Consider the following 25,599-nt stretch of genomic DNA (forward strand, 5'->3'; position numbering starts at 1 on the left):
GTTCTCGACGCTTGAAACACAACGTACCAATCTGCAAAATCGTCCAAAACTCTGATACACTGTGTATCAGAGCATTAAATGCCTTTGAAGGTTACAGTAATCAACAGTTCCTTGCAAGTACCGTCTGTCAACACGTCTTTAAATTGTTTTGTTTTTTGTGCGTGTGTGTATGTAGTGAGTTTTAACATCGATCTCACCTTATCCTGCTTGATCATGTCAATCGTTTCATTGCGTTCTCTTCAATACTCCCTATTTTTTAACCCTCTTCCCTTATCTCCAGTGCAGAGTAGCCGGCTATATGGCACGTCCAGGCTAACCTCTGTCTTTTCTGTCACGTGACATTGGGGAGTTTCGTAGATCGTTTTCGCCGTACCGCAAACGCTTTCCGCAACCCGCTACGATACCCGAAACTCTACAGTCAAGGCCATCGGTGCACAGGCGCAGTAGCGGCTTCTTCGTTGCGGAGGGTTTAGCGGAGGGAGAAAAGCGGCCTACAAAAACTCCCTATTAGGGAACATATCTCCGCTAAACATAGCGGGAAAATTCCTCCTCAGCTTATGGTGTCACGTTACTTCACGATGTCACGTGACACTGTGACGTCACATTACAGGCACGTAGCCAGGGCGGGGGGGCCCATGGGGCCCGGCCCCCCCCCCCCCCCCCCTACCCCGAAATCTTCCATTTTGCTGGGACCTCCTCTCCCGGCCCCCTCCCGCTCATACAGCATTTTGTCATGGGCGGACCCCCCGAAACCAAATCCTGGCTACGTGCCTTTCGCATGACCTCATGGTTAGTGTGTAGCGTCTGTGCGTGTACTGCAGTCCCGTGTGCGGCAGTGTGCTTCGGTTGTCGTCGTAATTCCTTTGCATCGGAAATCTTCTTCCTTTTTTTTTTTCTTCTCACGCGCTACGCGTTTCTCGGCGTTCATTTCGAGTGAAGAGAACGCTGGGCACAAAGCCGCAAAGGGGAGCGAACGCCACACCGACGCTCCGCCAGCTTCTTTCGTCCCACAGGCCACGGCAGCTGCCGCTGCTGCCATAGCGCGGCCTCCTGACAACTCGTTTGCAGTGCGATTTACGTCCTTCAGAGAGTAAAAAGAAAGAGGGAAGGTTTATAGCTGCGCAAAGTAATCTACCTTCTCCATTTCTTCGTGGCCATCCTCTCCGTCGCATTATTTTTCGGAATGGATGCCCGTTTTAGGTGTCGCCTTCCCAGTTTGGCAGACGAGTGGTTGTTGTTCTTTTTTTAGTTGAAAAGTAACGTTAATGAAGGAGCGTGCGTACGATTGGTCACGTGATGTACACTCGCTGCTTTCGAGGAGCGCGTGCGGTATACCTTAGGAGAATAACAGTTAGCGTGCATATTGCAACAAGGGGATGATCCGAAGGTGCAAGCACGACGGTCGTTAATTAACGTCATTTTCGCAAAAAAAAAAAAAAAAGCCTATAATATCTTTTTTTAGCGAAAAGTTGCAAAAACGATTCAAAAAAAAAGTTTTGTAGAACCTTTTTTAGATTTACGCACACTAAAAGCTTACACCTTTAAGTCGCAGAGACACCGTGTTCGTTGCAGGCACAATGAGCACACTCGAATCATGTGTACTTCGTACATACGTACGCCTCGAATACATCTGCGGACACTTTTTTTTTTCTTTTTTTTTTTTGTGTGACCACTGCGGCGGGACCGTCGTATACAAGGACACGACACTTAAAGCCATTTGACGAGAGAAAGAAAGAAGTAATTGTAATCGAGTACATTAGTTCACTGGGATAACGCGATGTGCTGATTGATGCGAAAGTGCGTCTCGCCCGATGCTCTTGGGTGACGCGCCTTCCCTTTTCAGCCGGCGATCACACCAGGAACTTGTCTCCCCAAAGGTATACGCTATGCGGAGCGCAAGTTCTTCTGCTTCTTGCACAAGGGTTTCGACTTTCGACGATGTCCGAATGCCCAAGTTCTTATTGGCTGATTGCAGGAAATAGTGAGTATAGACATCGAGGCATCTCATTCCCGTCCGCCCATGGCCCTTCCCATCTAAGCCAATCAGAACTCTTGGACGTTCTGACGTCACAGCAACCCCTGCGCAAGAAGCAGACGACTTGCTCACCGTATAGCTCGCACGCGGGGAATCAACCGTCTTGAAAACGCTAGAGGAAACAACGACCATTCGGAAGTCTGAGAACAAAAGGCGGCCGAGGCGGCATCTGTCCCTCCGTCGGTCACGTTCAATTTTGTTCAGTTATTCTTATTCGTCTCGCGATTGTTTTTTGTGTTTTCCCCCTTTTTGCTTTGTTTGTTTTTTGCGAAACCGTGAGTCAGCGCGGCTTGTATGCGCATAGCGACGCGGCCACGGATATGCTAACAAAACTCGCGACCCGTCACTCCGAGAAGCGACGCTCCGTAAAACTCTATGACAATGCAAAAGAAACTTAAAAATGTAATATATAAAAAAGTAAGACCTCGAAGGACGTCAAAGGGAACGCGCCTTCGCCCCTTTTTCCCCCTTTGACGACATCGGCTGTGGCGCTTCCTCGCGATGGACCGTGAGGCAAGCTACAGGAGCCAGCTAGTCCAATCAGGTGCCACGTAAATATCGCGTGACCTTCTCGAGGAGGAGTGCAGCGACCCGTGGGGCCCGTAGTCGCGCGATAGGGTGGCAACGCTGAATTTTCCGGTTGACTCGCGGCGTCCGTTGAGGTCCGTCGTAAGTTTGAATGGCGTGTCGCGACGTCGGTTCTCTGGATTAAACAAAAAGGCGGCGGAGGAAGGGACAGCCGGTGCAGAAGAACGCTCTCAAAGCCGCGCATGGCTGCAGGAATTCGAGCCGGTAGCACGATTTGGAGGTGTCAGTCACGCGCTAGCCCGTGAAAATGAAAATCGCCAGTTTAAAAGTTTTTTTTTTTTTAAAGCTTTTTTCGCGTTTTGTTGATGTCCTTCAAGTTGCAGCTGATGCGAGCGTCGCGGTTCTTTTGTGTGTTCTCTGGCGTCGGCCGTCTGCTTTGGTTCTGACCGTTCTGATGGACTGCGCTGCGGTCGCGGTGTTCCGTCAGATCGGACAGAGTCACAGAGCTTGTTCCACGCCGTTGACGTCACGTCGGCTAATAATCATTTAGCGTATTTTCTGAGACGTGTATGTGTGCGCATTGTCATGCGTGTGCCCGTCGTGCTTTTACGTCGGGTTGAATGTATACAACGTGTGTTCGTGTACGAGTACTTGTACGGACGTGTATGTCTGCATTTTTGTGCGTTGTAGCCAGGGTCAGGCACGCCTCTCTGGTCTAGGGTGCTTTGTACGTGGATACTTGGTTATGGTAGCCAAGATGAGAGCCCTCGTGTCTTGTCTTGGCTCCGATTCACACGTAAGCCTCGGTTTTAGTAGCCGCATTGGTGCCATCTCTGATTTTGGGTTCGATTCGGAGGATATGAATCGACAGCTCCCATCCTCGTAGTCAATTTCTGCCAGTCAGAGCGCCGAAAAGAACGCCGATGGGAAAGAAATCGCGTACCAAGAAGCGGCACAATAGGTACCCTTTCCGAAATTTCGAAATTATGCGTAGATTATGCGCGGCTGCCATTAGTTGGTCATGCACTGTGAGCACGCATATTGGACACGAGCGCTTCGTCAGTATTCGGAGTGCACTCGGATCGAAATGCATTCCACACGAGCGCTGCGTCAGTGCTTGGCGCGAATTCGGAGCCAATCACGGGCTTTACGTCGGAAACGATGAAGTCAACTAAAATAGCGGCTGCGCATAATTTATGCATCATTTCGCAATTTCGGAAAGGGTTGTGTTTCTTGAGCTGTTTGTGAATAAATATAGTAGCCGACATGAGGGCGCTAATTTCTAATCGCAACTATTTTCTAACCACAACATTTAGGTGCTCACTCATTTAAATCCAACGAGTGCGTTACACACTCATCATAACTCCACATGGCATGATTTTGTAAAGAACTCAAGTATTTGTGCGACCAGATCATTCAATTTATTATTATTATTATTATTAGATTTAGCATTAGTTTTTTTTTTCTTATGTCTGCATCTCGTCATCTGCCGAGCTACCTCTTTAGGTTGTAGCAATTGCTTCTTCAATTGCTTTGCGAGAAAATAAACTCTCTATGGTCGGTGAAAGGTTTAAAGGGGAACTCTTCGATTTTTTTTTTGTTTTTGTTTTGTAGTCTTCGATTTGGGGGGGGGGGGGGGGGGGGGGGGGGGGGTCGAAATCGGCAGACCACATCAATAGCCCTTTCTCAACTGATAGCCAAAAAATATATATATATATCTTTTTTAAATATAATTTTCCCGTGAAGTTATTGAATTTTCAAGTTAGGCCGGCCGCGAAGGTTCCAGGAGGCGACTCTCTCCTGGCAACAATGAAAAATCCCTACTTTCCCTACCCGTGTACGCCACCGGCGGGAAGGCGGACGAGCGACCCAGGCAGCGGCGAAGCGGCTTTCCGGACGCCAGTGACCGATATATATATATATTTTTAATACGTTCAGGGTTGAAAGTTCTTTTGCAATGGGTAGCAGCAATTTATGCTCCGCGGTAGACTGTAGGATCAGTGCCGGGGAAAGCTTCTTTTTCTACCCTTGGTTTCGGGGGAGAAACAAATGCGCCCCCTGGCAGCAGTGGAGGCCAGCCACGTCGAGGGGCTTTCCCGCGAGCTGTGTGCTGAGAGAACTAATGTCACACGGAACATTCTCGCCTATGCTCGGAATACTTTACAGCCGCGGCTGTAAGTTGAGTATCCTTCTGCAGCTGGAACAGCTTCAAGAGCGGCAAGCGCAGACTCAAGCCGGCTGTGGTCACTACAACATCCGTCCAAACAGGAGCGCTAACAATATCGTGAAGAGAAGTGAACATTCTAGTACTATAGTCGACATTTGGCGCAGTCACATTTGTTGTTCAAAAGTGTTTCAAAGTTTTTTTGTTTTTTTTTTAGGAACAATACTTTTGTTTTTGGTCATGGAATCCAGCTTGGGCTACTCTCGGAGTTCCACGCACGCGGTCGATCCGTTGAAGACGAGAAGCGAAACGTCTAAACAAAGTTCATGTCTGAGTTTAGACAGGACTTTTGACACACTGATCTTCGGGTTTGATATTACAGAGGTTTAGGGAGAAGGTGTTGAGGCTCTGTTGAGCTCCATTAATATACGATAGAGTCATTGGCTGGTTTGTCAAATGTTGGCGTGCAATTTTCTCTTACAGAAGGGGTGATGAAAACGTTTTATTTTATTCTATTGTGGAGAAATATTATATAGGACTGAAAAGTTTTTTTAGACCTTGAAAATATTAATGTGGTCGAGGAGATAGGCATGTAAATTTACAGCTGATAAAGGCTCCTTAAAAGCAAAACTTAATTTTGTTTTAATCTTATACATATTTTTACTTTCCCTCTTTCCATGTGCACTGGTGGATGAGTGCTTGAGCGCGTTGTGCTCTAATCCGAAAGTAAACTAAAAAAAGGCAAAAAGGAGAAAAAGGTCTGGGTTAAAATTTTGGGGAGGGGGGTGACTTTTGTTAACTTATTTTGAATTAAACATTTTATGATGCATTTTTGTACTTTACGCACGATTTCGAGCAAATATTTTTTATTTGAATATTACTAGCGTATTTGTGTATTTTATACGCCTTTCATTGCACCTTGTGTTTGGCTTAATGCTTTCGGAGCTCTTCTTTTTTGCACGATTTTTATGAATAATTTTACTTACACGAATGCAGTTCCTTCCATTCAATGCATTTCAGTGTTTACGAGGACCGCAGCCAGCATGCGTTAGGTCACAGCCCAGCAGGCGGATGTTCGTTGCTTTGGAAGGCGAGCAAAGTACGCGCCACACGCACGAACGCTGAAAATGGCATCGACCAGGAGCGCTTCTCTGAAATGGTCTATAGATATTCTGCTGAATAACTTAGGAGCACATGCATACTACGAAGGTAGTTACACGCGCTGTCGTCTGCAACAGTAACTTTTCTAAATAAATTTTAAAACAAATAGCACGTTCCTTCACGTAAGACTAGCGTGTGGGGCAGCCGTACCCACATTCCGAGCGTTCTCCGTGGCGCTTAGGTAATTTTGTCGAAAATGTATCGCGTGACTCTTCGACACTTTTTTGCCAGCGTAACTTCCAGCTTCTGATGAAAGGAGAAGTGATTTGCTAGCGATTTCACGAAACCAGTGAGCCGCGGCTTGAGCACACCGAATTGCAAAGACGGTTTTCTCAAAATCCCAAAGGACTTTTTTCATATACTGACGGCACCAGGCGGTGGCTGCACGAACTAAAAATCGAGGAAGTGACCTACCTGCGTTACCAGTCGATAATGGGAGCTACGCTACCAGTTTCTTTGATCTCTGAGCTGCGGCGCGTGCCCAACGCGACTTTAAAGAGGGACATCCGTGGCGTCCACTCAAACATCGTGTTTTCCTTTCTGTCCACTTTCTTTTTTTGTGTGTAACAGAATTATATATATGCTGCAATTACGTGTTCTACTCGCTGATCCACAGCCTCCTTTCGAATTTCATCGATTTTTCGTGGCGACTTCTGCCGCTTGGCATCGGGCGCTCGCGCGTGCGCAGAACGCTTTTCGGAAAAGATCCATTGGTTTTGCTGCTGTCACAGCGGGCAACTTTAATTGCCTTCGTGCCCTCCTGCCAGACCTTGATCCAAATAAGAGCCCATTCACATTGAAAGTGAATGTAAACTGCTTCAAGTAGGCCTCGTTTCTAGAGCTAAGTGTGGTAGGTGCTCGCGCGCAGTGGTTACCTCGGAACAGTATAACGTTCATCAGCGTTTTGCGGTGGTAGGAATGTGATCAATTTGAAAGCCCCATGGGAACCTAAACCGGGCTGGAAAAGGGTTGCTTCACGCTTCCTTTCCCTTTAAGAAGTGGGATCGGAGACACGTGGGAATCCATTGAAGCGGAACAAGGAGCGTTTCCAGTAAACTCTTCTTTCGACTGCGGAGAGATTTGAAACGGGCGCATTACGCTTGTGGGAGGAGCCTCTCCTATTAAGTACAAAACGAGCGTGTTGGTAACCGTAATTAGACATGAGGAAGATACATAGAAAGGGGGGACGGACAACGAAGACTTCCAACTAGCAACAACATTTATTGACCCGAAGTGTGCATATATAGGTGAAGGAGGGGAGGGTGAAAGACGCTACACTGGAAAGTGGGAAAGCGATGGGAGAGAGTGTAGAGCCAGGGAAATGAGGGACGATCCCGTGGGGTAGACATCTAATCGCTTAGAACCGCGGAAACGAGGGACGTCAGCTCTGGCTTCGTTGTCCGTCCCCCCTTTCTATGTATGTTCCTCATGTCTAATTAGCCTCTCCTACCTTCTTGACTGGTAACCGAGAACATTTTATTCAGGTCGGAAGAGTGAATGATTATTCCGTGACGTCATGGACTTTGCGCGCAGAATTTAAATTAATATCTCACCGTCAATATTGCTCCAAGAATTTTTTTGCGCGTAAAATTTATTTCTTGACACGAATCTCCCAACCATACAGTTGAAACAAAAAAATCATTTTTTTTTTCTTTACAGGGGCTCTTTAATGGGCTCTGTATACCCCTCGGTTTAAAGTCGGCTGACGAGAAGCGCAATGCGTATCGTGCTCGAGACGTCCATAGGTCATGCATGGTCAAGGACACTGTAGTTGCAAGCCTTGCCGCTTGGTGGCGTCAACGCGCGACAATCTCGCTTAGTAGTATCCGAGGACTGTACGCCCTATGGTCTATACATGGCGAGGGAACCAGGAGGTGGAAACAACCGCCAGTACCCAGCAATGGCGTATGGTCGGCCTGACAGAGGTCCGTGCATCCTCAGATCAAGCTCCTACCTAACGTCTGCAAAGAACGGCGATCTCGATGGTGTGGAATGCACGTTGCAGACGCACTGTGGAGCCGAGACTGTAGCCAATGCCCTACCACGAGAGTTCGAGGTCGCTGCTATGAAGCGTTGATCCGCAGAACGATCGAGCGCTTACGCTATGCCTGTCTCAAAGCCAGGGGCGCGGGCTAAGTGGCGCTTGGATAAGTTTGGCTGCAGTCTCGGCTTAAGGCTCTGTTATACTCCGACGTAACGCGCGCGCAAGCGAACGCTGGCCGAAGTCGGCTACGTCACGTCAGTCACGCCGCGCGCATAAAAAATTCGGCTTCTTTATACTCCGGCGTCCCTGGCGGCGCTCGCGGCGCGCGTCGGTGGGCCGCCGGTGCGGCGCATGCGCAGAATCTGACTACGGGGGCAGGTTTCCTGCAAGAGTGCGCCACTTCCGGTTCCTTTTCGTTGCGAATAGCATACGAAAATTCTCGCGCTTCTTGAGCGTCCAGTTCGAGCGATGGTGGACGTACCTTCCACGACGAAAACTAGCGCTTGCACTGTTGGTGCCCCGCCTGCGCCGCAAGCGTAGGCGGTCAGTTTGCATACGGTACATCTTTGACAAGCGCCCGGTCTACGGCACTCAAGCTTCCTCGAGTCGTAGACACGCGGGTGAGGACGAATTCCCTCGATCAGCTTCTCGACCGACCGAGTCCGATTCTTCAAACACGACGCCACACGGAGTGGTGCTTCTGTCGTCTGCTATTGCTCGCATTCGCCGCTCTTCCCGCGCGACGCCTGTCGGGAGCCAGCGCGTGATGCATCCTGGTCCGGCGTCGCCGGCGCGGCCGGCGCGGAATACGGCATGCTCCATTTTGGCGTCGAGGTGGTCAGGCTGCGTCGAACGCCGCCGGTCGCGTCGGTTACGCCACGACGCCGGAGTATAGAGCGTCGGGTTTTCGCCGACGTGACGTCGCTGTGACGCGCTTGCGCGCGCGCACGCGTTACGTCGGAGTATAACAGAGCCTTTATGAGCGTTCTCCGCCAAGTCCCATTCAGCACTCAGTAACTCGATCCACGAGCGAGCCATACTGCCGCCAACTGGCGCTGCTTCTTCAGAACTCGTGACGTAACAGCATTCCAACGGAGCTTCCCAAACCGCCACCAGACGCAATTTTGAAATCTGTTCATTCGTTTTAAAATTTGTTTCCAGAATTCTCTGCCTAGATTTTCTGCAGGCTGCCGGCGCAACATGGACCACAACTAAACAAAGAAATAAAAGTGGTAGCGAGAGAAAATACTTTCTCGTTATCATCTTTTTCTGCACGTATACCTCCAATATCGGCGTTCGTCGTCCCTGCGCTCGTCTGTAGACCTTTGCCTCTTTTATTCTCGTCCCCAGCTACCGAATAGGCGTATCCGGTATAGGCGACACAAAAATATATCATTTCAACCTGTAAGTAGTAAAAAAAAACAAAAAAAAAATAGAGGGAAGGCAACACGAGAATAGGTGACAGTTACGCTCTTGTACTAAATGTCTTCTATTGGCGTGGAAACGGCTATACGATGTTTCGCCCATACTGGAAGGGACGAAATTCAAAGATGGCGGTGCCCTCGTGAAAAAAAGGTACACAGAGCTTCCCGTGTCGGTTCTGTGCACTCGCTGGCGTTTCTGCGTCTTCTAACTTTCGTCACCGGCAGTCGGTGGTCATCTGAAGCAGGCGTGCGAGTGTGACCGTTGCGCTGGCTGCCTCTCGTAAGCTCCCCGCGAGGCGCGTCCCGGGGGCAAAGGAGGGAAGACCTAGAAGAAAAGGCCCGTACTTTTCCCTCCCCGCACGTCATCGCTAGTGGCTCGACACAGCGCCGCCCATGCGGATCGCAGTTTCGTCTGCTTCTCTCGCAGGGGTAGCGGTGACGTCAGAAAGACGCCGAGCTCTGATTGGCTCTTGAAGGATGGCGGGTAGGCCTCGAAGCAAGCTGCCTCGAGGTCTACCCACTATCCTTCCATTCGCGGCGACGCCTGGACCGACGCGTCTGCCGCTTTGCGCCGTCTCTCGTCAAGCTTCGCGTGTTTGCCGCTTGGGGCGCGCGGGTCGGGGACCCACGGGGAGTAATTAAGGGTATGAGTCGACAGCTTCGGTACGACGTAATGGAAGTAAACAGAGAAGTGTACGAGGCTGGCTCCCGCCCTTTTGCAGATGGCATTCACTACAGTGAGGCCACGGGATACAGGGTGGGGGATAGAATGGGCCGCACGGTGACTGCTTTTTTGGGGGGACCGAGGGCCCTGGGGGCACTGAAGTAACTGAAAACCCAACAAAGTCAGGAGAGGCACCCAGGGTTAAAAAGAGGAGAAAACGTAAGAACAGGTATAAAAAAACAGCACAATCAGACATTGGATATATTAACATGCAGGGTGGTAGAAATAGGTTAAAATGGGAAGAGGTAGAGGAGCAACTAAGAAAGGAGGATTTAATGGTGTATGGGTTTGTGGAAACACATCTCAGAGACATGGAGCAGCCACCTTGCAACCCTGACTATGTGTGGGAAGAATGCAACAGAATCGAGGGAACGAGGAAGGGAGGTGGAATTGGAGCATTTATTAAGAAGAATATGAACTTTCAAAGGTTCAGAAAGGAGTGCGCCGAACACTTGTGGCTGAAAGGAAAAGTCGCTGGGGAATCAACAGTCCTTGGAGTGGTTTACTTATGGACAGGGACAGGTGCTAAAGAGGAAAACAGAAAAATGATTGATTGCATATCAAGAGACATTAGTGAACTAGGGGAAGGCTCCGAAATAATTATTATGGGAGACATGAATGCCCATATTGAGGGTCTGGATGGGTATACGGACTCAACTGGAAGCATATTACTAGAACTGGTGGAAAAGCATGATTTAGTTTTATGTAATACCAGTCAGAAGTGTGACGGGCACATAACTTGGGAAACTGGCAATCTACATTCAACTATAGATTACGTACTCATGTCACACAAAATATATGGTAAGTTACAAGTAATGAAAATAGATGAAGAAGGTTCCAAAAGTCTTGGTAGTGATCACAAACGTATTAAGCTGAATTTTGCCAGAGAAGTAAATGCTGAAACTAGACAACATAATTCAAAGCAAACTTTCTGCAGCGACAAAGAGTTGGAAATAGTTGTTGAAAGAATAGAGGCAGCAGTTTCAGGGCAACGGCATACAGATTGGACCTATGAGAGCCTAACTAGGCTTTTTGCTCTAGAACTAGACAAAGTTAAGAGTAAACGAAAGGGGAAGCAAGGACATAGACCAAAAAGTTGGTGGGACAAAGAAGTGAAGCAAGCGATACAAAAACGTCAGGAAGCCTCTAGAGAACACAGGTATTCCAAGCGTAGTGGGGAGTCCGAAACGGAAGTAAAAAGAAAATGGGACAATTTTATAACACGTCGCCGAGAGGCATCCAGTTTGATCAATGCGAAAATTCAGAGAAAGGGTGAGGAATGGATGAGTAATGTAAGTAAGAAAGATAGAAACGCTGCCAAGAAGTTTTGGGAGCACTTGAACTCACTCGGTGAAACGACGCAAGCTAGACAGAGGTTAATACTCTCGCATCAGGGAGATCAATTAGAGGGAGATGATGCGATACAATATATAGGAGCAGTGATGGAGGAGAAATTTCGGGAACGGGTACATGTGGAAGATAGGAGAACCGAAGGAAGTAGCAGTCCAGTTTGTGACATCGCGGATTTTGGACAAAGAGAATGGGAAAAGGCGGAACGAAGAGTCCCTAGTGGCACGTCGACAGGCACAGATGGTATCCCTATTAAGCTGGTGAAGAATTTGGGTCCTAAATCTAAGGCAAAACTAAGGGAGGTAGTGAGTACCATGATAACAAAAGGAAATATTCCAGATGAATGGAGGCTTAGTAGGATGAGTATGATATATAAGGGAAAGGGAGATAAGTCTGATATTAGGAATTATCGTCCTATAACCGTGACACCGGTTATTTACAGGTTGGTAATGCAGATTATAAAGAACAGACTGGAGGAATGGGTAGATTGCGAGGGCATACTGGGCGAGTTACAGAACGGGTTTCGAAAACAAAGAAGGTTGGAGGACAACTTATTTTCTCTAACACAGTGTATAGAAATAGCGCAAAAAGAAAACAGACAGCTCTGGCTGGCATTTCTGGATATCAAGGGTGCCTATGACAATGTGAACCAAAGAAACCTGTGGGACATAATGGAGAACTTAAACCTAGATGAAGGACTAACAGCACTATTAAGGAACATTTACAAAGATAACAAGGTGATTATAACATGGGAAGGAAAGGCGACAGGGAAAATAGAGATAAGACGAGGCCTTAGGCAGGGGTGCCCGTTATCGCCTTTGCTGTTTATGTTGTATCTGAGAGGATTGGAGGATAGACTAGAGAAGAGTGGGCTTGGGTTCAACCTTTCTTACAGTAAGCTAGGCCAAAAAATTCAGCAATCCTTACCGGGATTGATGTATGCGGATGATATTGTACTAATGGCTAACAACAGGACAGAGTTGCAGGAATTAATGAGCATCTGTGGTAGGGAAGGAGAGGAATTAGGTTTAGAATTCAGTAGCGAAAAATCGGCAGTCATGATTTTTAACGAGGATGAAGTTGAGAGGCTGAAGATACAGAATATTACAGTTGAGAGAGCTAGTAAATACAAGTATCTAGGAGTATGGATATGTGATGGTGCAGAATATCTCAGAGACCATGAAAAGTATATAATAGGTAAGGGCAACAGAAATGCAGCTGTAATGAAAAATAGAGCACTTTGGAATTACAACAGGTATGAGGTGGTGAGAGAGATTTGGAAAGGGGTCATGGTGCCTGGCTTGACTTTTGGAAACGCAGTGCTATGCATGAAATCCGAAGTGCATGCGAAACTAGAAATAAAACAGCGCGGAGTAGGTAGACTGGCTTTGGGGGCACATTGCAAAACGCCAAACCAGGGAGTACAAGGAGACATGGGATGGGCATCATTTGAGAGCAGGGAAGCGGTGAGCAAGGTAGAATTTGAGGATAGGTTGAGGCTAATGGACGGGGAGCAATGGGCACGAAAGGTTTTCAGCTATTTATACATGAGGAGTGTAGACACCAAGTGGAGACAGCGCACTAGGAAATTAAGAGGAAAGTTTTTGGGCTATAGCGAAGATACGGAAGAGCAAGTCTCAGTTAAGAAGAAAGTTAAGGCCACAGAAAGAGATCGGTGGCTAGAGGGAATGCAGACAAAGACGGCTCTGGAAAGCTATAGATTAAACAAAAGAGTTATTGCCAAAGAAAGCATTTATGACAATTCTAGGGGAAGCTCATTGCTGTTTGAGGCAAGAACGGGTGTTCTGCGAACCAGAACATACAGAGTGAAGTACCAGGAAATTGATACAGTGTGCACTGCTTGTGGAGAGGAGAACGAGACGGCTGAGCACTTGATACTCTACTGTAAAGGGCTTCACCCTATGCCTACCGAAGACAACATAGATTTAATAAAGTCATTGGGTTTTAGAGACAGCGAAGGGAGAGTGGATTTCAAGGCTGTAGAGATTACCAAGCAAAGATTAAGTGAATGGTGGCAGAAATCGAGAGAAAACTAGGTATTTTCTTATTCACTGATGGCAAGGGGGTTTCATAGCCTCACTTTCTTTGCACTGCGAAGTGAATATAGATTTCACATTTAAATATTCTAAGCTTAAATGGTTAAACAAAATGGCTAGGTGGCGTAAGCTACCGCCCGATCCAAAGGGCTCAGCCGTATTCATCCATCCATCCATCCACTAAAAGTGACGTCACGCGGCGGCCTTGTCTTCGCGGTGGTATTGTCTCTCTCTGGACAGGCTTTACGCCCTTCGGTTCGTCGAATAACAGAACGGGACGATGATGGGGGAGGACAGGCGGCGTGCACGGAGTCGCGCGCGGCTCTCTCCGGACTAACTACGAGTGTTCCGCTATTTTGTTGTTTTTATTTGCATTCGTTTATTCGCTTGGCGGCAGCGCGGGTCTCGAACTTGAGCAGCCACCGACGAAACATCGCGGCCGTTGCCCCGCGCACGGTCGACACTCTTTTTTTTTTTTTTTTGCAGTTTAAAATGAGATTAAAATGGATCTCGACTCCGCATATCTTTTTAGGCAAACCTGTTCGCACCAGCGGGGCAGGGTATAAAGCTGTGTAGTCGCACTGCTGTTGTACGTCGTGCGAAAGACACGGGCAGTGGCTGCAGTCTTTTTGTACGATTAGAAAGTCGTACAAAAAAATTCGAGACAAGTTTTACGGGCGTGACGTCAAGCGTCGAAAAGTGTCACCGTGAGGGACGCTATACTCTCTCGGTTGGATCACGAGCGTTCCCGGGTTCCTTGTTGTTGTTGTTTTGTTTTTGTGATGTTTTTGTTTGTTTGTTTGTTTTGTTGCCCGGCGCCGCCTTGGCTGGGACGAACCGATTGCCGTCGCGACGTTTTGCATACGCGGGTTCCTTTGCACCGCAGGCGACCGTGCATTGGGAGAGGCGTACGTCACCCTGGGGGCGATGCGTAATTCCGTGGTGCTCAAAAAATAAATGCATAAATAAGAGTGAAGGGGTTCCAAGAAACAAGTTGTTTCTCCACAACGAGAACAAAAAGAAACAAGAATGTTTTGTCATCGGCGTCATACCGACTGCTGGCCGTCACTGACAGATTTGCAATGGTGGCGCGGTCTGTTTCCAAGAACATGGGTGCCGATTTCGAATATTCTTGAGGATAATATTCTTTCGTTGTTGTTGCTGTTCAGTCGAATCCCGGTGCCACTTTTTCTAACTTGAAGTTTATATAAAACTAAGTACCAAATCTTAATTTTGTTGCATTATTAAACTTTGGGCTTGGAAAGTCGTTGTAAGTAATACACAGTCGGGGGAAGAAAAAAAAAAAGTCAAGCGAGCGTTTGGTTTAAAGGCACCCAGAGCTATCTAAGAGAAGAAATCTTAACTATAACGAAGCTACTATGTGCACGAGCGTCATGAGCGTCATTTCACCGGCTGTTCAATTTTCGAAATCACTACCCGCTCGACGGATTAAACTGTCGCTGAGTTAACGCCGATATATTCTCTAACAATTGCTTTACCGACGGCTTCATCTCCGATCGCTGACACGCTGAGAGCTTAAACAGGGCGACCCTATCGGATGAGCCACGATCGCTTTCGCCATTTGGCTGTTGGTGAACGCTGCAAGCTTCATCTAAGGTCAGCGCCGAGAAGCATCGAGTCAGCAACACTTGGCCGTCTAAACCAAAGCTCTCTCTCAAAAAAAAAGCGAACAGTTGCGTTCAAATGTTGCACATGCTCATCGTGCCTGCTGATAACTCGGTTTTCCGTTGTTAGATAGCGCTGGGTACTTCTGAAGCCACGCGCTCGCGTTTGGTCTTTTTCGTAACTTCCGCGACTGTGCGCGTCCGGTCGTGTAATCAATACTGTGTAATGGGCCCTACACCCTTAGAAAAAAGGGTCTCTATGGTCCTCCCTAATGGGAGGGACGCACTTGTAACCTATGTTCCTTCAGAAAGGGAGAAATTTTCGTCTTGAAAACAGGGGAGCAAAGTGCCTCCGTCACCTGCATCTTATTATGGCAGCCCCGAATCGAGAAAATCGCCCTCAGTAAGGCTTAAAAGAACACTGACACCCCACAACAACAAAAAAAAAAAAAAAAGAAAAGAAAAAAATTAGTTTTTTGCCAGGCGATTTATTATGGTTCTTGGAATAAAACCCAATTAATATTTTGCTACAGAGTCACGTATTTTTTAATAAAGCCAAAAAACACAACTGCTTGAAACCGAAACCGAAACCTCCGCACCGCGCGGAGAAGTGGAGAGGAGAGAGTGAGTGGCGGGAGTCACGTGGCTGCACCCGACTGTGCCATTATCATTTTTTTTCCCGCTCGCAGCAGACGATGTGCGTGGCGGGATCCGTTCGCCGTGCGATTCCTTTGCAATTGTGTTTTTTCCGCTCGCTGTTCTGTACTTGAAGATGAGTTGTTTTGTACATTTAAGTGTTGGCAATTAGTAGTGAGTGCCCGTGGTGAATTCCCGTGATCGGCTCCGAAAAGAATACTCCCAAGATGTTGCGTCAAGAGCTGCCTCACGTGTCCTGCATCTGAAAGTGGCATTGTGCGGCAGAGGTGCCGAAAATGGAATAGCATAACATTTAGTTCAACGACATATCGTCCACACTCGACAACAATTGTTTTTTTCAGTGATAACTGTCAAAAAAAGAAATGTAAAAATCGCAAAATGTTTGAAAAAAAAAATGGTACGCCCCATCAGGGATTGAACCCGTGCTCGCTGCGCGTGAAGCGAACGTCTTTCGACTGAGCTACTGATTTTTTTTCTTCTTTATTGCCGGGTTTCGACAAAAACAGAACAAAGCACTGTAAAATGGTAAAAACTATGTTGGCCCTACAGCGGCCAACATGGCAAGGTTAAAATGAACTCAAATGCGTCACACTTTCCAGCACGGGTAGCCAGTCAGGTACACAACTTTGAGACTTGCACACCTCTACAATTTGCCGCATCATTTCGCAAAAGTACTCGTGAACCTGTTTTCGTCAATTTCTGCATGGCGCACGGCCATGCGTGACTTCCGAATGCTATGAAGCCCCATAGGAAAAACGAGATCGAATGGTACGTTATCGTCGTTTTCAACGGCTAATTACCAAATGCCATGTGGGTCCAGAGGTAAATCCTTCAACGTACGTCGGAGAATGTCCCCCCCCCCCCCCCCCCCCCAAGAAAAAAAAAAAAAAAGTCTTAGCACTCTAGAAACATGTGCTCTACCGTTTCCGGTTTCTTGCACAAAAAACAATTTACCCCCCATGCAACAAACAAATTCTTCTCCTCCAACCCTGTCTTAACCGGCAGCACTCCGGTATGCAGTTTTAAGAAAAAAGATCTCACACACGGAAGCACTGCCATTCTCTTCACGCGCTGAAGCACGTTTTGACCTGGGCCCGCCCAATACAGTGATCTGTATAAGGGAACAGGGAGAGCAACATTAACAATATCTCTATACAATCTTTTCCGCTACACTTCACTGAAATACTCCATAGAAAAACAAGTGCTAAAAAACTGTGTTACTTGAGCAACCTCTCGCCAGTAACCACGGATTCCTCCGGCAGGGGCACACGCGCAAGAAACAACGAACAAGAAACACAAGGGCACCGCCATCTTTGAATTTCATCACTTCCAGTATGGGCGAAAACATCGTTTAGCCGTTTCAACGTCAATAGAAGACATTTAGTGCAAAAGCGTAACCGTCAACTATTCTCGTGTTGCCTTTCGTCTCTCTTTTTTTACTACTTCCAGCACACACCTCTCGGAATGATATTTAATAGAATTGACCGCCCTTTTATTCCACAGGTCTGGTGGGGTCCAACCACGCCCTGGATAACTGACTGTAATCGCCTGGCCAGGATTTTCATTAAAATTTTGTAATCGACATTTGTTAGACAAATGGGGCGATAGGCCGATACTTGTCTCAATTTAATTCTATCGTCAGTTTTCGGGATAAGGACCGCGTGAGAGCGAGAAAACGAGGGTGGAAGCATTTCTTGGTTGTACGCTTCGTTAAATACCTGACTTATCACAGGACTTATCTCACGCTTAAACACCTCGTAGAAGGACGCACTGAGGCCATCTGGGCCAGGCGATTTCTCCGCATTTAATTCGTCTATTGCCCTCTCAATCTCACCCACAGTAATTCATTCTTGTAACCTTGACACTGCATCGTCATTCAAACGCGGTAAAAAGCACGATAATTCTTTCTTGAAATTATCTAAGTCTACAGGACGACAAGAAAACAAGCTAAAAAAAAAAAAAAAAGCGCGTTCTATTTCCGCGAGTTCACTCGTCACCACCCCGCTACTCTCAATTTCTGTCATGTCATTGCGAGAAGCATATTTCTTTTCCATCCCGAGTGCTCTCTTTGTTGGCACTTCGCCCAGCAACATTCTTCCTGCTCGCGCCCGCACTAGTGCACCATGATATCGTTCTTTGTCCAAGATTTCAAGCTAGGCTTTGACGGTGCAGATATCATCTTTGAATACGCGGGGCGTACGGGCTTTCCTCACCAGTCAAAATCTTAAGTGTGCTGCGCAGAAGTTCCTCCCGTTTTCTTGCACTATTCTGAACAGCGCTTCCTCGCTCCATTGCTATCATTTTAACTTCTTGTTTGAAAGAATCCCATTTTGCAGCATAAATATTTTCATCTTGTTTCATTAACTTTTCGATGCTATCTTTGACAGCCTTTACAAAAGTTTTATCGTCCAAAAGTTTACTATTTAACTACCACAGCTCCCAAGAAAACTTCTTTCCCTTTCCCTTGGCTTTACCAAGAATGAAAGAAACCAGACAATGATCAATAAATGAAACCGGCGTTACACAGTAACTGGAGCTCAGAGACATCAACTCTACGGAAATATACAACCTATCCAAAGGAGCGTGACTAAATCCATTGGCCACATTCGCACCTAGTAAAGGAACCGTGCGCGTGCGTATTCAACTCGAAGTATGCACTTCGAGCTTGACGTTTGCGCGAGCGATGTCTTCAGCCACGAGAAGGGACAACGGCTCGGCGACGTCTTCGCGCGATCGGCTTGCTGGCCGGCCGCGTCGTACGGGATGAATATCAATTCTTTTGATCGGTCCAAAGTTTCTCTTTCGAAGAAAGACAGAATTCGCCGGTACCGTGAAGTTCTGAAGTAAAGGACCCACGCCCGTCGTTTGCTGCCACCCGCGAGTCCCACAAAACGCGAAACGACGCCATGTTGAGAATTATGCAGTGAACGCACAGAATGCTTCCGGTTGTCTGTGCTACCTTTTTTTGAATCAACGTATTCGCAGCTTTTTGGGAGCCACAAAAATGGGTTTCATTTTTTTTTTTTTTTAGTATTGACTGTGTGCCTTCAATGACCCACGACTTTGATTAAATTTCGTGGTCGCGTCGAAACCTGAGAAAATGGTTCGTGATCACGAAGAAGAGAGTGAGCGCGACTCAAACCGGCCAGTTGTTGATCGGCGCTTTTCGGGCGGAAAGAAACCGAATTTCGAGCCGAAAATTGTGTTCTGGGTAGTTCAGCTCTCATATGTCACGTACATCTAAAAACCTCGGCGAGCATAAATACCCTGGCAGTGTCCCTTTAACGGGGACGCTACGTCTATTGTACGGGCGAGAGCAGCAGAAAATAAAAGCGTAACACGAGCTTTCCTCGAACTATATTTATTTCCGAAGCCAGCTTTTCCGCGCAGGTAAAGAAACTTACGTTTCGAAAGCAGTCACTCAGTCTTCTCGTCGTGAGCACTGCGATGTTAAACAGGGACAACCGATACCCAGTTACTTCGCGCAGTTTACGTCTTACCTTTGCTATTCCTCAATCCACAATTCCTTCGTCAACGTCACATCACGGAGGAGTGGTAAACCATTCGCAAAACCAAAAGGCGCTCTCTAAACAGCAGATTCGAAGCAGCCTACTCGGCTCATTGTTGCACGTTAACCAGAAATTATCGCGAAGCGTGAAACAAGGTTAAATGGCTTGCCATTAGATGGTAATGTCAAGTAGAGTAATTGTAAGTAGCTATAGGCCAGGTGGCGCTAGGTACCACCCAAGTCATCTGCAAAAAATGTTTTCATTTACTTATGCCACGATTATTACACACGTGTAGATCCATTACGCATACTACGAGCATCAGCTTAACATATACATTGAGCGCATACACATACACGACACATACAAACATCAATACAACTACACACTAACCCGATCATTACTTCCGGGCTCTGCGTTTCCTCCTTTTATGGTCATCGTTTGAATGCACGGATTTTCTCGGTGACCACCTAAGCAATAAGTAATATTCCCAGCATATTAATTTCGTTTTCAGTAATGTCATACCTCTGAGAGTATTTTGTACGGCTCAGGGGATGAATCCCTTAGTAAAAAGTAAACGTTCATGCCGTAATTATTTAAAAGCTAATAAAACAAGCCGCTCCACTGCGGTTCAAACGATGTGTTTTCTTCCTCGTAAGGCACGTCGTGGCCAGTTTTTTTATTGTAGTATTTTTTTTTCTATTTGTGCTTTTCGCGTGCGGCTGCAATTGTCGTCTTGAATTAATATTTCTAGAGGGGGTATTCATGCAGCTGGAAACGATGCTTCACGGGCAGAGATAGCGTTTTTTGATCAACTTGAATACAGTCAAAGCGACGACTTACGGTCTAGCGCTCATCCCAGCGCGCCAATTGGAGGGCAGTTTCTCCAGAAACCGTATAGATCTATATTTAAACATCAAAATGAAGGGTATCTTCTTTTTTTTCAATTTTATTTAACATCTTTTTTTTGCTAAAATTCGAAACTTTCAATATACGTACGTTCCGCCATATTTCTATACTGTTCGGTCCTTTCTCTAGAGCGCAATCGCTCTTGGGTTGGAGACAACAAGACATCACAGACGGCAGTCACATTGGCCACTGTACGATAGGAGCTTACCGTTCAGACCAGCGTTCCAACATGACTATCCGCAGGTCGATCGATTGCACCTAATCCTTCATGGGGTCTTGAACTCTTTAATGTAAAGCGGAATGTCAACCTGCAACACCCCACCCCGTTCGATCACGGCCCGACCAGCGGCATCAGTGCCCGACTCTTTACGTCATCTTATCTTGTTGTCAAACCACTGATACAGAAACACACGGTCACGTCGGCGATAATTCCAGCCTTCAGTTCAAAACGTACAACACTGGCATCGCGATGTTGCTGCTATGTTGGTGACACGCAGAAATAGAGAACCACGTTGATTGCCGGTTGGTACTCGGCATCGAAATCGGAGATCGGAACCGAACTCAGCACAGGAGGCACCCAAGCGACCGGCAGCCAAACCTGCCTGTCTTGGACGCAGTTTGCGCGGTTTCTAGAACGTCCTCAATGTCGACACGCCGTTCCGCAATCCGGAGGCGGCCATCTTAGCGCTGTGTACGTAGCTCTGCTGGCACTGCTCCTGAACTTCGCAGTTTCTTACGTCTTCTTTTGTTCGTACGATAATATTAGTGGTAAAAACATCAATGCAACCGAAATGTTCTGCACGTTTGGACTGGGAGACGGAATTACAAGCGGCGTTCGCTGCCGCCGAAGCGCAATCAACTCAACATTTATTAAACAACGCGCGCGACGTGCTGGAAAAACGAAACCGAAAGAAAATGAGGCGGGAGGGCGGAACTTTTCTCCCGTCCGCCTGGAGAAGCAGAAAAAGTTTCGTGTCTTCCTTCTTCTAGTGTCCGCTTGAGGGCGCGTCAGTAAAAGAGAGGAAAACGCGCCGTTGCTACCTTTATCCTCTTTTTTTTTTTTTTTTTTCTTAGGGTGTAGGTTAGCAGTCTTAAGCCGCAGCCATGTTGCTCATACATTTAAAAAAAAAACCATGTGCATTGCAGACACGTTGACAGAATTATCAACAGACGCGCCTCAAGCAATGTTCGAATCATGTCTGCTTCATGTACAGGTATGCTCTTGCAACATGTCGACAGACAATGTTTGTCTGACCAATGGGACACAAGGAAGAAGCGTGGCTCTAGACAGTGCCCCCAAAGCGCCTTTTGTATGATGTGTTTGCAGAGGGATCGCGTCTCCACCGCACCGACCCAATGGCCACTCTTACTCCCATTCCCAGTGACGAACACAAAATATGTGCAGTCATTTTGATACGACTGTAGGCTCTTCGTTGTAGCACCGAAATGTGTAGTGTACGCGTTCAGTCACCGGCGCTCGTCCAACAAGCTCGCGCTGCAGATTAGAAATGTACCGAGTAGCAGCGGCAGCCCAATTACGTTTCTGATCCATGGATATGCGGACCGCAAGTTCGTCTGCTTCTTGCAGAGGTGCTGCGATGATGTTTGAATGCCAAACTTTTTATGGCTGATTGAAAAAAAAAAAAATAGTGGGCAGACCTCGAGGCATCTGGCATTGAGATCTATACCCACTATCTTTCCAATCAAAGCCAATAAGAACCCGGCATCGTTCTGATGTCACCGCAACCCCTGCACGGGAAGCAGACGATTTGCTCTCCGGGTAGGCACACAACCAATGCGACATCTTTTATTCTCTAAAGTTCGAACTAAAAAAAATTTAAATAGTACCGAATGTTTGAGATTTCACTTTTATTGTATAACGGTGCATCGAAACCCCTTTATAACGAGCCGATATATCGAATATACTGACATATCGATGCACATTTGAAGTATGCTCGTACAGGTAGAACATGTATTTTAAGTACTCCCATTCTGAAGTTTCTATTTAAATGAAAATGTTTTTGTTTCTGTTTTCTGAAAAAGTGAAAGCTGCTTACAACTCCCTGTAACGCCGAATTAGAGCGCAGCTCTTGAGGAGAAGGAGGGAAGGGCACTGGGGGGGGTTAAACTAACCAGGGGGGGGTCACGTGACCTTGGGGGTCACGTGACCCCCAATGCCGATGATGTCATCACTGACGTCACTGATGACGTCGTCAGTGACGATGACGATGCGGGTACCGATGACATCATTAGTGACGTCACTGATGACTTCACCAGTGATGATGACGATGACGATGCGAATGTCGGTGACGTCATCAGTGACGTCGCTTATGACGTCATCAGTGATGATGACGATGACGATGCGGATGTCGGTAACGCCATCAGTGATGATGACGATGACGATGCGGGTGCCGGTGACGTCATCAGTGATGATGACGATGCGGATGCCGGTGACGTCATCAGTGACGATGACGATGACGATGTGGATGCCGGTGACGACATCAGTGACGTCACTGATGACGTCATCAGTGGTGATGACGATGCGGATGCCGGTGACGTCATCAGTGATGATGACGATGTGGATGCCGGTGACGTCATCAGTGATGATGACGATGACGATGTGGATGCCGGTGACGTCATCAGTGATGATGACGTCATCAGTGATGATGACGATGACGATGTGGATGCCGGTGACGTCATCAGTGACGATGACGTCATTGGGGGTCACGCGACATCGGCGGGGGTCACGTGACCTCAGGGGAGTCACGTGACTTCGGGGGGTCACGTGACCTCGGGGGGTCACGTGCCCCCCACGAGGTCACGTGACCCCGGTGGGGGGCTCGCGCGGTGCATTATGGGACATTTCCCATGATGCACCGGGGTCACGTGACCTCGGGGGGGTCACGTGGCCCCCCACGAGGTCACGTGACCCCGGTGGGGGGCTCGCGCGGTGCATTATGGGACATTTCCCATGATGCACCGCGCGGTTACGCCGACGCCGACGCCGACGCCGACGCCGACGGCGACGCCTCTCAAGCCGGAAACGGGCCCCTAAGAGCTGCGCTCTAAAAGAAAGAATGAAAAACCGGCTATATTATATGTGCGTTTACCTAAAAAGAAGAAAAAAACTCAATTCAAAATGCTTGAAGGAACCTGAAGCCGCGTTCAAGTTGTGCGGATGTTTAACGAACTAATATCAAACGAAGTACTTTGTGAAGACCATAATTAACCTCGTTTTCGGTTACTTCTTTTTTTGTGTCACTTACTGCGTAATTTTGTTTTTTTTTAGAGCAGCGCTACACTGCAGTATGTCCAGAGATTGCGTACGTGACGCCGTGACCTGATCGCAATGTTTCCCCGACGAACACGCGTGTCGGTCAAGGCTCGAAGTAGGACGCGGCCGAGATTGAAACGCCCAGACAACTTTTGACACGGCTGGACACGACAATACCGCGGTGCCGCATGCCCCGAAGAGCCGAGCGGCCACCCTACTATCAACGTAATAGTCGATGCTTCGCGGCGTGTCGTGGTAGACGCTGGAAACAGTAACAAACAAAATAACCGCCTACCGGAACTTCCTTTACTTGAACAGGGGACGTGGCGCAGCTGCGATGTCGGGGGCACAAGGTCTGTCTCGTTGGGTAAGGGGTATTCACACGAGGGAGAAATCCCGGGGATTTCTCCCCGGCACGCGCGCATCACGAGAGGAAAACGCGAGGCTTTTGCACATCGCAAAGCCTGACGTTTTCGTCGTTGGATGCGCGTGCCGGGGAGAAATCCCCGGGATTTCTCCCTCGTGTGAATACCCCTGTAAGCGCGCCATGGGATCTTGGTCGGTGTTGCGGTATCTGGAACACTTCTCTGGCACGGTGAGCTTAGCGTCCCGCGGCGTCAGTGCACGCATTTCCTCAAAACGGCAGCAAAATACGGGGCGTTTCGGAGAAACGCGAACATCACCATGTGAGATTTGGAAGAATCAGGACCTATATAGAGCGTTTTCCGATTAAAACGACTTATGCGAGTTTCGGAAGTTTATTATGAAAAACAAAAAAAAATTGCTGGCAATACATACGGGATAAACATGTCGGCTATCGAAAACTGGCCCCATTTTCTTTTTTTGGAATTAAAACGGCGCAAAGGACGAAGGATCAGAAGAAGAAAAACACAGCGCTGTCTGGTCCTTCGCCCTCCCCCCTTTGCGCTGTTTTAATTCTCCAATATGGTCATAGCAACTAGCCCAATTGCTTCATCTTTAGCCCATTTTCTCACTGAAAATTCTCGAAAATTGCATCTACCCAAAATAGATCTGAACCGCCTTTGATTTCGCTCGCTTTGTGGATAGGCTAGACAATCATCCGATGTTTCGATGTGAAATATCCGATGAAAAGAGGCACGTGTCTAAGTAGATTTCTATAGAACCTGCTTATAGACCTATTGCTAAATTACCCAAGCATCAAGGAGAATGCAGGGATTGGTGTTCCACGTGCCGCACGGGCACGCTTTTCACGTGTAAAAGATTCGAAGTGAATAACCAAAATAAAGCGTCGATGAATGCAAGTGCAAGATGCATTACTGCTGAGGCCAGCACGTGCGGTGCTTGGAACACCGATCCCTCCATTCTCCTTGATGCTTGGGTGATTTAGCAATAGGTCTCTTGACGACACTTTTGCTCTCGGTCGCTGAGCTCCGTCGACGGAATTGTCTCAAGGCTGTATCAAGCATTTACCTTTGAGTGTAGCCGCTTATGACGAGAGGACGCATTGGCATCTGGCGTCATCGGTCGGGTATTAGCCCGGAACACTTTCGATCTCCGCTAAACAAGACTGAAGGTTTGGCGGCAGTATTTGCGAGGTCAAGTTTACCTATACTGCGTACGAGAAATTGTCGCTTATAAAGCTATAATGTCGAAATAATTTCGAAGACTCGGCGAATGAATAACACGTAAAACATTCACACACCGGAAGTGTTCCGGGCTCTTTCCGATAGATGGCGCGAGTGCGTTGTTCTCTGTTCCCTTGTCAAGCGATAGGGTACGCGGTCGATCGCACTCCAAGTCAGAGTGTGTGAATCGGCCTTTGATATACCATCTTACGACGAGATGGTTGCTATGGCAACCAAAGTCCGCACAACGCGTCATAATAAAACCAACCTCGACCGTAAAAAAAAAGTTTTTATATTATACACAAAAGACACGATGTTCGCTCCGCAGACATGAGGACAGAGTTATCAACCACAAGCACGTTCGCCTCATACTTATGTATGTTGCCAACATGTCTGCGTACAGGTTTTCGTATGACCATTGCGTGACAGGACCGCTATACGAGGAAGAAACACGTGCCAGGTGGCACAAGAGGTGGGGCCCCCATGTGCGGCCCGCGTGGGCAATGGGGGCGATCGGACAGCCGCTACCAAACTCTCGTTGCTCCCACGTGGACGCAGTGTACCCATGCCCAGCATGGGCTACCCGCGCAGTGC

Source organism: Ixodes scapularis, unplaced genomic scaffold, assembly GCF_016920785.2.
Source record: "Ixodes scapularis isolate PalLabHiFi unplaced genomic scaffold, ASM1692078v2 PGA_scaffold12__126_contigs__length_90152505, whole genome shotgun sequence".
NCBI classification, from domain to species: Eukaryota; Metazoa; Arthropoda; class Arachnida; order Ixodida; family Ixodidae; genus Ixodes; species Ixodes scapularis.